Source organism: Fukomys damarensis, unplaced genomic scaffold (assembly GCF_012274545.1).
Source record: "Fukomys damarensis isolate Sample0158 unplaced genomic scaffold, DMR_v1.0_HiC HiC_scaffold_24, whole genome shotgun sequence".
NCBI lineage: Eukaryota > Metazoa > Chordata > Mammalia > Rodentia > Bathyergidae > Fukomys > Fukomys damarensis.
Window position 1 is genome coordinate 13666619 of NW_022900936.1, and position 11518 is coordinate 13678136.

The 11518-nt window shown below is 37.9% G+C and overlaps 1 pseudogene; it reads left to right on the plus strand.

Annotated features, from left to right (window-relative positions):
* Positions 1 to 5542: 5542 nt before the first annotated feature.
* On the plus strand, positions 5543 to 5633 carry LOC117283329 (annotated as a pseudogene).
* The last annotated feature ends 5885 nt before the right edge of the window (positions 5634 to 11518 follow it).

Below are 11518 nucleotides of genomic sequence, written 5' to 3' on the forward strand. Positions count from 1 at the left end.
GAAGGCAGCAGAGGCAGCTGCAAAGATAGACAGAGAGGCTACAGCTCTACCCTAACTCACCTGACTCTAGGGACTCCTCTGCCTTGCTCTACTGTCTCATCTCCACTTTGGGAGATGCCCAAGCTCATTGTATGTGAAGCAGGAATGGGAACTCTCATGACCTGGAACTGCCTTCTCTGTTCTCTGCTGTCCCCTGCAAGACCCACAGGCGCATTCATTACCAGGGACAGTTTCTTGGACTTAAAAATATCACATCTTATATCATTTACAGAGCAAATTCCTGACCCCAACCAACTTCTACAGGAAGAAGCAGAGCTGCATCTATCTGCAAGGGTCCCACATAGCATGCTGATCCAACTGTGGGTGCATGCAGCTGGCTGGCCTCTTTGCCTCTGGTATGAGCAGGGGGTTGCTGAAAAGGGACCAAGCCCATTCACAAATCCTCACAGGAAAGAATTTTTCTGAACTCCACTAGCACCCTCTCTTTGGACACACTGACCTTTTGTTCATCTCTTCTGAAAAGTGACAGTAGGATAAAAATAAAAGAGTGCTGTGCTGGTGTTTTCTGTTTTTTTCAACAGAACAAACCAAGTATTTCTTTATCTCTTTCCTGCTTGAAAAAGAATAAAGAATAAAGAATACAACCAGAGGGGCAAGGTCAGAGGTGAGCAACCTTCAAGAGAAGATTGAGACCTTGAGCTTAGTACTGAGTGTCCACAGAGGGAATTAGTCCCCAGGGAAAAAGATATTCCCTTCATCACAGCCGTTAGGAAGAGTCTAACAAGCACATGCTTGCTGGTTAGCAATAGACTGATGTTCTTTACTCTCTTTCTCCTGCTTGGTTCCAATCCAAGGGGCAGAGACCCCACAATTTTATTTCCTGTGTCCCTTGGCAATTCATTAGGATATTGGTTTGCAGGAATTTTTGCTCCTTTTAGACCACAAAATATTATTGTTTCTAAAAATTATTTTCCATTTTTCTTTTTCACCAGTTTTTTGCTTCCCCTAGTCAATCCCTCAATTCTCCCACCAATCAAATTCTCCTTCCAGGGCTCCTGATATTTATTCTTGAATCATCTCTCACTGCAGTCCCCAGGGCTAATTCCTCATGATTTTCCAAATGAGGACACAGGAAGCTTCAAGTTCACAAGCAAGCAGCAATTCAATACAAGTTTTTTCTACATATTATGCAAACATGCTTTTAACCTCCTTTGTATCTTTAAGTACAAACCTTCCCAGGTTCCTGTGGTGTGGAAGTACAAAGTGTTTATTAAAATTAATATCTAATGGCAATAGTTCTTAGTTCCTTCTTGTTTATCAGCAACACCAGAGGGAAACCTTCAAAGCCTCTTTAGTTAGTTCTGACATCCCAGGATTGCCTCACATAGCACAGGACAACAGGGAAAAAATGTGCTCTGGAACTTCTATTTCACATTTGTGTGTATGACCTCTACTGTCCATACTGAAGGAAAGGTTGCTGCATGGCTTCCAGAGCTTCGGAGAATGTTCTGGGTCTTCCTACTACAACTCTGTGTAGCTCAGACTGCCTCCATGATTCTAGGGTGACAGTCTCAGCCACCTTTTTCACTCAAGCCCCAGAGTTGTTCTGCTCATGCTCAGATCCCTGAAATCATCCTTATACTTTTGGCCTAAATTACTCTCATTAGAGTTGGCAATGGCTCAGCCACTCTCTAGAGAAAGTGTATGGCACACAGGCCACACATTCCTTGCACATATTTCCTTGGTAAGGGAAAGGAAATAAGCGAAAAGAAAAATGTGAAACAAGGAAAAAATGGAAACAAAGTATTTGAAAATAGGGAAGGGTGGACGGAGTGAAGGAAGGGAAGGGGTATGGGCAAAAAATAAGAACAAAGAAACATCATGGAAAGGTACAAGATCCCAATGATGAATGTAACTGTACTGTATACCTAAAATGTACAATAAGCCCAATGAGAAAAAGAAAGAAAAATGCTTTTCTAAAAGAGAGATAGACTTTAGATACAGAAAGGAAGAGGGCAATGTGAAGACAGAGGCAGAGGTTAAAGTGATGCTGCTACAACAGAAAAGAGTGGAAGCTGTAGGAGGCAAGGAAGGGTCCTTCTCTAAAGTCCTCGGATGGCACATGGCCCTGCAGATACCTTCATTAGGATTCCCAGGCTCCAGAACTACTAAAGGACACATTTCTGTTGTTTGTAGCCATTGAGTTTGTGGAACTCTGACAGTTTAGGAAATTAGCACAGCCCCACCCCACTCATGCACCCCCAGACGATTCTTCCACTTATTCCACTCACCAAAGAAGAGCACATACAAATAGAAACTGGGAGTGGAGGTGTCACCCAACTCCTCCACCCATGAAAGGCTCCATCCTAGCTGAGCACAATCCAGGATTTCTATTCTGTCTTTTTCTTGAAAACCATTTTGTTTACGTTCCTTATATTAAAACACTAGGTCTTTTTAGAGTCCTTCCTGCTAATCTTAATAGACACTAATTAGACAACAAAAGATTGTTCTTAAACTTAATAGACTTTTAATTTCTCACTCATTTTGTAACCCAACTCACTCTACACCGCCCATCTACCAAAAAAAAAAAAAAATCTACCCATAAGTTGAAAATTGCAAGATCTTCAGTTCTTCTAGCTTGTGTCTAAATGCCCAGGGTAAGGATTATTAGGTCTTCCCAAACTGTCACACTCAGCATTCTAATTGACACTGAGCCTCTTCTTCTGAGGCTCCTCTCTGGAGCAAAAGCATATTAGAATTCTTTCCAACCTAAAAAATGCCAAACAAAAGCATCCTCTCCCTCCACCACATATCTTCCCTAACTCTCTCTCCCATACTTGAGACAGTCTTTTTAAAAATGAAATGTTCTTTTGTGACAATAATTTGAATGGATAGATTTGGGCTTTCCACAGCCTCAGTGAAATCTCAGCTCAATAATTTAACACTCTACTCTCTCTGGGTCTGGTTTCTTTCTCAAACATACTGTGAATATAGCAAAATGAGATAATTGATGTCTAACTGGGCAAAAGGACTTTAGGAGGCAGAAGAGGACTAGGCACAAGGCTCTGTACAGCCCAGAGAAAGAGTAGGAAGAGAAGGATTTGGAGTCACAGGGAGCACATAGCTGAGCAGCCAATAATGTAGGCCCTACCTATGGCTTCTTTATCTCTCTCAGGTCACAACACAATCAAAAAGACCTGCATGGCACAGCCAGAGGCACAGAGGGTTGCAGAGATGGTTTTCTTCCCACATCCAGCCTTTAAGAGCAGGAGAGATGATCTATAAATAGATGCTCAAAGCATATTTGGGAGACAACCCAGGGCAACACATGCAGAGAGCCCTACAGTAACAAGAAGACTGTTCCATAAAATGTCAACACGCTGGTGTTTCCTGCATGATAATGAGTAGGTTTTCAATCAAGGGTTCCCTCAGAATCTCAGGGTCCACATATGGATCGTATCATTATATTGGTGTAAGTGTATGCCCTCTATGAAATAACTCTTCTTTCCATTCTCAGCAAAAGTAATTGTAGTGCCCTTTGTGTAGACAGGGACAGAAAGTGACTTGGCATCAATCTAAAAGGGATCTACTGAGGTTCCTACAGAATGTCAGGTCTCACTGGAGCATACTATTGGTTGCCAAGACTTATAAGACAGACCTTGAGTTGCACTTGATGTATGTAAAATACATTTTGTTAATTAACTTTCAAATACAACACAGAATTGTTTTAAAAATATGTGTCTATACATACACTTGACATCTCCAGGCAGGCATAGAAAAGAGGAGATGGCACTTGTGATACACTATGAAATGAATCACCTAGGGGAATTTTGAAAGATAGAATGGATTAAGGTTCTTTAAGATAATAATTCTTGATTACTTGCTTCACAGTGTTGTTATGAGGATTAAAATCAAAATGAGATCAGAAAAAGGAAAACATGATGCAGACCTCAAAAGCTGAACATAAGACAATCATTATTATTTTAACTCAAATAATTTAGTTGGGAGCTACATACCTGGGCTGCAAACTCTGTGACCTGGCCCTCAGGTGCACAGAAAATTTCTAATTAGATTTTTAATAACCAATGTATGACAGAAAGGAAACTCCTCAACAGCAAAATAACATACGGCTATGGCAGTTGGACTCTGCTGATTCCCCAATCCTCCCTGTTCCACTCGATTCTTCAAAGCACTTTCAACAGGCATACACATGCTCATGCACATTTTACACATGTCCCTGGGTATTCATCTCCTTCAGTGCAGCAGCCATAAACAGAATGCCCTGGTAAATTTTAGTGTCTTTGCAACCGAAAGGGTGAAGTCATTTTGTCTTCTCATAATCTCTTCTGAAAAAATTTTTGAAAGTATTCTTTCATCTGCGTCTTGAACTGGCACAAATCCCATTTATTTTCCTTTCTAAATGCTTTACTTAAAAAAATCTAAGCCAAGAAAAACATAAATCATAGCTGATGAAGAATGACACCATAGTGTGTGTACTGTGCATTGACCAAACTATTAAAAATGACCACAGCTCTCCTGAAAGTACCAGTACAAAGTCACAACCAGAAAATGACTTTTATCATCAGCCTCCCAAACTAATGCCTGACACGTGGTGCTTTCTGCTCTGGTGCCCAGAAAGCATCCTACAATCATAAATCTGCATTGGTTTCTTGTTTAGTGCTTTGCTGGATTTAAAAAAGCTAAGCAGAGGGTTTTTAAGACAGTATGGATATCTAATTAAATAAATGTCAATGAAAGCAAGGACCTCTTCACTGAGGAGAATGTATATTTTGAGAGTCTCACAGATTCTCCACTTCCTGAAAGTTCTGCCCCTTCCAGACCTCTCTCCTCCAATTTTGTGCAACTACTCTGAGCTCAACATTTGCCAGATACTAAGGGCATATGGAAATGGCATAAGCCAGACTCTGCACTTCAGGGAACTTGAAATCTATTTGTAGAAGTAAGACTGCCGCAGTAACAATGAGTTCTTAAAAACGTACCAGTATGTACAGTTAAATCCTACTTGATAAAGTTTAAGCGCTTAAAATATCAAAAAGAAGTTCAATGAGAACACCTGGAGTAATCTGGAAAAACTTCAAAAAGAAATGCATGATGTCAGGATGACTCTTGAAAGATGAGAATCCTTTGTATATTTGCTGCCTCCCTTACTCGGGAACAGACAAGATTTTCCAAATAAGGGGGATACATGCAAGGAAAGCAAAGTGTGGTTCTCAAATTTTAATATGCCCAGGGATAGCTTTGGAGATGTGTGTGTAAGCTAAATAGATGATGATGGGATGATAGATAGATAGATAGATAGATAGATAGATAGATAGACAGACTGATAGATAGACAGATAATTTAATTCGAATCCACTGCCAAAATTCTAATTCAGCAAAATTCTAATTGAGCAAAGTTCCAGGAATTTGAGTTTCTGAGAAGTCATCCCCCACACATCCAAATGAAGTGCTCCACACTTTGAAAAACACAGGCCTAAGAGCAAGGCCAGCAGCTCCCAATTTCCTTTACAACAAGAAATGCAGTGCTTGCCTTGGCAGCACATGTACTAAAATTGGACTGATACAGAGAAGATTAGCATGGCCCCTGCAAATCGCAAAGCATTCCTATTTTTGGGAACCCAACAGAAGAGCAAAATGCTGCAAGCATTTAGAGAAAAGAAACAAATCACATGCAAAGGAAAGCCCATCAGAATCACAGCAGACTTTTCAACACAAACCTTCAAGTCAAGGAGAGCCTGGAGTGAGGTATTTCAAGTCCTAAAAGAAAACAACCTAGACTGATGTATCTTGCAAAACCATCTTTCAAAACTGATGGGCAAATACAATACTTCCATGACAAAGAACACCTGAGAAACTTCATGAACTCCAAACTGGCACTCCATACACTTCTAAACAATATCCTGGAAAAAGAAAATGAAGGCCACAACTCCATAAGGGCTAACAGAGCAAATAAACCAGGCAAGGCAAGAAAGTAAAGGGAGAGAGGGAAAAATTAAAAATAAAAGAAACAACAGGAAAATAACATAACAATGAAAAGTCAATACATAACAGTTGTAACTATCAATGTTAATGACCTCAATTCACCAATCAAAATAAATGGGCTGGCAGAATGGATTAAGAAGCAAAATCCAACAATATGTTGTATGCAAGAAACCCATTTAATCCACAAAGAAATTCATAGACTCAGAGTAAAAGGATGGAAAACAGTTCTCCATGCCAAAGGAGCCCAGAGAAAAGCGGGGTAGCTATCTTATTTGCAGACAGAGAAGATTTCAAACCAAAACTAATTAAGAGAGATAAAGAAGGCCACTACATCCTTATAAAGGGAACAATATAAGAGGAAGAAATGATAATCATAAATATATATATGCACCAAATTCTAATGCCTCAAACTATACAAAACAAATATTAATAGACATGAAAAACAAAATAAGCACTAATACAGTCATAGTGGGGGATCTCAACACTCCACTGACACAAATAGATCATCAAGACAAAAAATTCAACAATGAAATAATAGAACTGAACCAAGTCTTAGAACAAACAGACTGAGATATCTACAGAGTGTTCCACCCCACAAAATCAGAATATACATTCTTTTTGGCTGCTTACAGGTCATTCTCCAAAATAGACCACATGCTATCTCATAGAACATGCTTAAGAAAATTCAAAGGAATTGAAGTTATCCTCTGTATATTATCAGACCATGGTGCAATAAAACGGGAGATCAATAGCCTAAGAAACAACAAGAACTTCACAAACACAAGGAAACTAAATAACACCCTGCTGAACAACCACTGGGTCACAGAGGAAATTAAAGAAGAAATTAGACAGTTTCTGCAGTTAAAGGATAATGCCAGTACAGGAATCTATGGGACACAATGAAAGCAGTTCTATTAGGGAAATTCATAGCACTAAATGTCCATACTAGGAAAACAGAGCGAGCTCAAATAAACAACCTAATGCTGAATCTTAAGATTCTAGAAAAAGAAGAGCAAGACAAATCCAAAGCTTATACAAGGGAGAAAATTATAAAGATTAGAGCAGAAATTAATGCAATGGAGACTAAGAGAATAATAAAAAAAAATGAATTGAAGAGTTAGTTTTCTGAAAGAATAAATAAAATTGATAAACCCTTAGCAAACCTTATCCAAAAAAGGAAAGAAAAGGCTCAAATTCATACAATTAGGAATGAAAAAGTTGAAGTCACAACAGATCCAGCAGAAATCCAGAGGATCATCAATACCTACTTCAAAAATCTGTACTCTAATAAAATGGAAAATACAGAAGAAATGGACAGATTCCTAGATACATATGAACTTCCAAAGTTGAAAGGACAAGATATAAAAAGTCGAAATACTCAATTACATTCAGTGAAATTGAAAATGTAATTAAAAAATTACCAACAAAGAAAAGCCCAAGTCCTGATGGATTCACTGCTGAATTCTACAAGATATTTAGAAAAGAACTACTGCCAATGTTCTTTAAACTCATCAATGAAATTGAAAAGGAAGAAATACTTCCAAATTCATTCCTGGAAGCACGTGTTACTTTGATTCAAAACCAGGGAAAGACCCAATTAAAAAAGAGAACTACAGGCTAATCTACCTCATGAACACAGATGCAAAAATCCTCAATAAGATACTGGCAAACAGAAAACAGAAGATCATCAAGAAGGTCGTACAACCTGACCAAGTCAAATTTATTCCAGCGATGCAAAGATGGTTCAACATATGTAATCAATAAATTTAATACATTATATTAACAAAGTCAAGGACAAAAACCATACAATCATCTCAATAGATGCAGAAAAAGCATTCAACAAAATTCAATACTCATTCACGATAAAAATTCAACAGAAAGTAGGTCTTTATCTCAACCTGATAAAGGCTATCTATGAAAAACCAACAGCCAATATTATACTAAATATTCAAAAACTGAAACCCTTCATGCTAAAATCAGAAACAAGAAAAGGATGTCCATTATCACCACTCCTGTTCAATATAGTTTTGGAAACATTAGACACAACAATTATTTTTCTTTTTATTGAGTTTATTGGTACAATCTAGGTATACAATACAGTTACATCCATTATTGGGATCTTGCACCTTCACATGACAGGTCTTGGTTCTCATTTTTTCCCCTTGTCCCTTCCCTCCCTCCACTCCTTCACCCTGTCCCCCTCCCCATTTACAAACACTTTATTTCCATTTTTTTCATTTTCTCATATTTTTTTCTTTTCCCTTGTTCCCTTGTTCCCTTTCCCCTACCCTTCCCACTTTCCCTACACCTTTAGCCCTTTTCTTCCTATTTCACACTATTAATTATCCCATTAGGATCTGTAGACACAGCAATTATACAAGAGAAAGAAATAAAAGAAATAAAGATAGGAAAGGAAGAAGTTAAACTGTCACTATTTGCTGATGATATGATACTCTACATAGAAGACCCAAAAATCTCTGCCAAAACACTTCTAGACTTAATTGACAGATTCAGTAGAGTAGCTGGATACAAAGTCAACACTCCAAAATCAATAGCCTTCTTGTACACAAATAACAGACTCATTGAGAGAGAAATTAGGAAACAATTCCTTTCACAATAACATCCAAAAAAATGAAATATCTAGGAATCAATCTAACAAAGAAGACAAAAGATCTCTACCCTGAAAATTACAGCATTCTGAAAAAAAAAAAAGATAGAAGAGGCTATATGAAGATGGAAAGATATCCCTTGCTCCTGGATAGGAAGAATCAACATAGTGAAAATGGCCATACTTCCAAAACTGCTAATACAGATGCAGTGCAATCCCTTTTGAAATCCCAACAGTATAATTCACAGAACTAGAAAAAACAATTCAAAAATTCATTTTGAAACAGAAGAGACCTAGAATAGCAAAAGCATTCTAGGCAACAGAGATATGGCAGGTGTGTCACAATCCCCAACTTGAAACTATACTTAAAATAAGCATGGTACTGGCAAAGAAACAGATCCAAGGATCAGTGGAATAGATTAGAAGATGCAGAAACAACTCCAGACATACTCAGCTACCTCATCTTTGACAAAGAAACCAGTCATCCTCACTGGAGGAAATACAGGCTCTTCAATAAATGGTGTTGGAAAAACTGGATTTCAACTTGCCAAAGATTAAAACTAGACCCTTATCTTTCACCATGCACTAAACTAAAATCAAAGTGGATTAAGGATCTAAATATCAAAACAGAAACACTAAACTTATTGGAAAGTGAATTAGGTAGAACTCTCAAAGACATTGGCATAGAAGAAGACTTTATAAACAAATCCTCAACAGCACAAGAACTTTCACAAAGAATCTACAACTGGGATCTCATTGTATTAAAAAGTTTTTGCAATGCAAGAGAAATCACCAACAGAGCTAAGAAACAACCTACAATGTGGGAAAAAGTTTTACCAGCTACTCCTCAGACAAAGGACTTCTAGCCTATTCCACTACTTCTAGACAAAGGACTGACTACTACACTATTCTACTACTAACTAGACAAAGGACTATTCTGCATCTAGAATATATAAAGAATTCAAAAGTATCAGATCCCCCAAATACAAATACCCAATCCAAAAATGGGCATCTGAAATGAACAGAAATTTCTCAGACAAAGTGAAAGTAGCAAATAAATATATTAAAAAGTGTTCAACATCACTGGTCATTTGAGAGATGCAGATGAAAACAGCACTAAGATTCCACTTTACCCCAGAAAGAATGGATGCTATAAAGAAATCAACCAATAACAAATGTTGGGGGTGTGTGGGGAGAAAGGAACACTTCTCTGTTGTTGGTAGGAGTGCAGACTGGTGCAACCACTGTGGAAATCAATATGGAGATACCTTAAAGAACTAGGACTAGAGGTCCCATTTGACTTAGCTATCCCTCTGCATTGTATCTTTCCAAAACAATTAGAAGAATCACACTGCAGTGATGTATGTGCACCCATGTTTATAGCAGCAGTTTGTAACAGCTAAAACTTGGAAACAGCCCAAATTCCCATCAACTGGAAACTGGATAAAGAAGATGTGGTTTTTCTATGAAGTAGAATACTACTCCACCATAAAAAATGAGAAACTAGAAACCTGGTTCTATAGCTAAATGGATGCACTTTGAGGCTATACTCTTAAGTGAAATATATAGGGCACACTTGAGTAAATACCAACTAGTTTTTCTGGTGTGAAAACCTAAAAGTGTAAATAAGGTTCAAATGGTATAGTTGATAGTGTGAAATAGGAAGAAATGGGCTGAAGGGAAAGTGAGAAGGGGAGGGGAAAGGAAATAAGGAAAAAGAAAAAATGTGGAAAAAGGAAAAAATGGAAACAAAGTCTTTGCAAATAGGGAAGGGTGAAGTGGGTGAAGGGAGGGCAGGGGTATGTGGAAAAATTAAGAACCAAGATATATCATGTAAAAGTACAAGATCCCAATGATAAATGTAACTGTATTGTTTGCTTTAAATGTACCAATATATTTAATGAGGAAAAAAAGAAATCTAAAGAGACACTGCAAATTTAGAAAGGCTGCCCCAAAATAATTTTATTCAATATAGCATCTATATATTTTAAAATACTTTGATAAGTATAATTTTGCTTAAAGTACAAAGTGGCAACTCTTATTTCCATTACAAATTTAGTGCACCAAGGCACTAAAAAATAAAAATAGTTTTGTGACTTAACCAATATCACAGCTAGTTAGTTGCAATGGTACCCAGTCTCTTGGCAGCTGGACTAACATTCATTCCACTAGGTCTTACTGACTTGCGATACTGGGTCGGGGGAGCTTAAAATGGAAATTGTTACTTCAACATTCATTAAACTGTGGCCTTAGTTTTAAATGCAGAATGCTTCACTGCCTTTCCCAAAACTGACCCCAGATTGCTTTTTTCCATTATATATTCCTTTTTTTTTTCTTTGTAACAGGGATCGAATCGAGCTTGTGAGGCAGGTATGGTGCCACTGAGCTAAATCCCGAGCCCTCCATTATATATTCTTTACAAGTTTCACAAAATTACTGAGCTATTGCTATACATCTGACCTGGTTTTAAGTTGTAGGGATAGAAATAGTCTTGTCTTTCCCGTATGGAGACTACATTAAACAAATAATTGCAATCCTACTTACAGTTGTACAAAGCGGGAAAATCGAGGCACTGTAAAGACTAATGAAGAGAGTTCAGACAAGTCCCACCAGAAAAGCCAACTTTAGAATATGAAAGATGACCACATTAGGTGACAAGTGGGGACATCTATAGGTCAGCAAAAAAATAAAACATGTTCAGGAAATTCAACAGGCTTGACGACTACAGCAAGCAAGGAGAGAAGAGAAGAGCATTTGTTGAAGGTGGCAATCTTCTCAGGGTGCACTACTTGATATCCCGCACTCCTCAGTGCAGCAGGGAATTTTCGTTCCAGGCCCCATGGGAAGAGATGTTTAATTAGGAGATGATCAGATATGGATCGGGTTTCTTAAAACAAATCTTGCTATA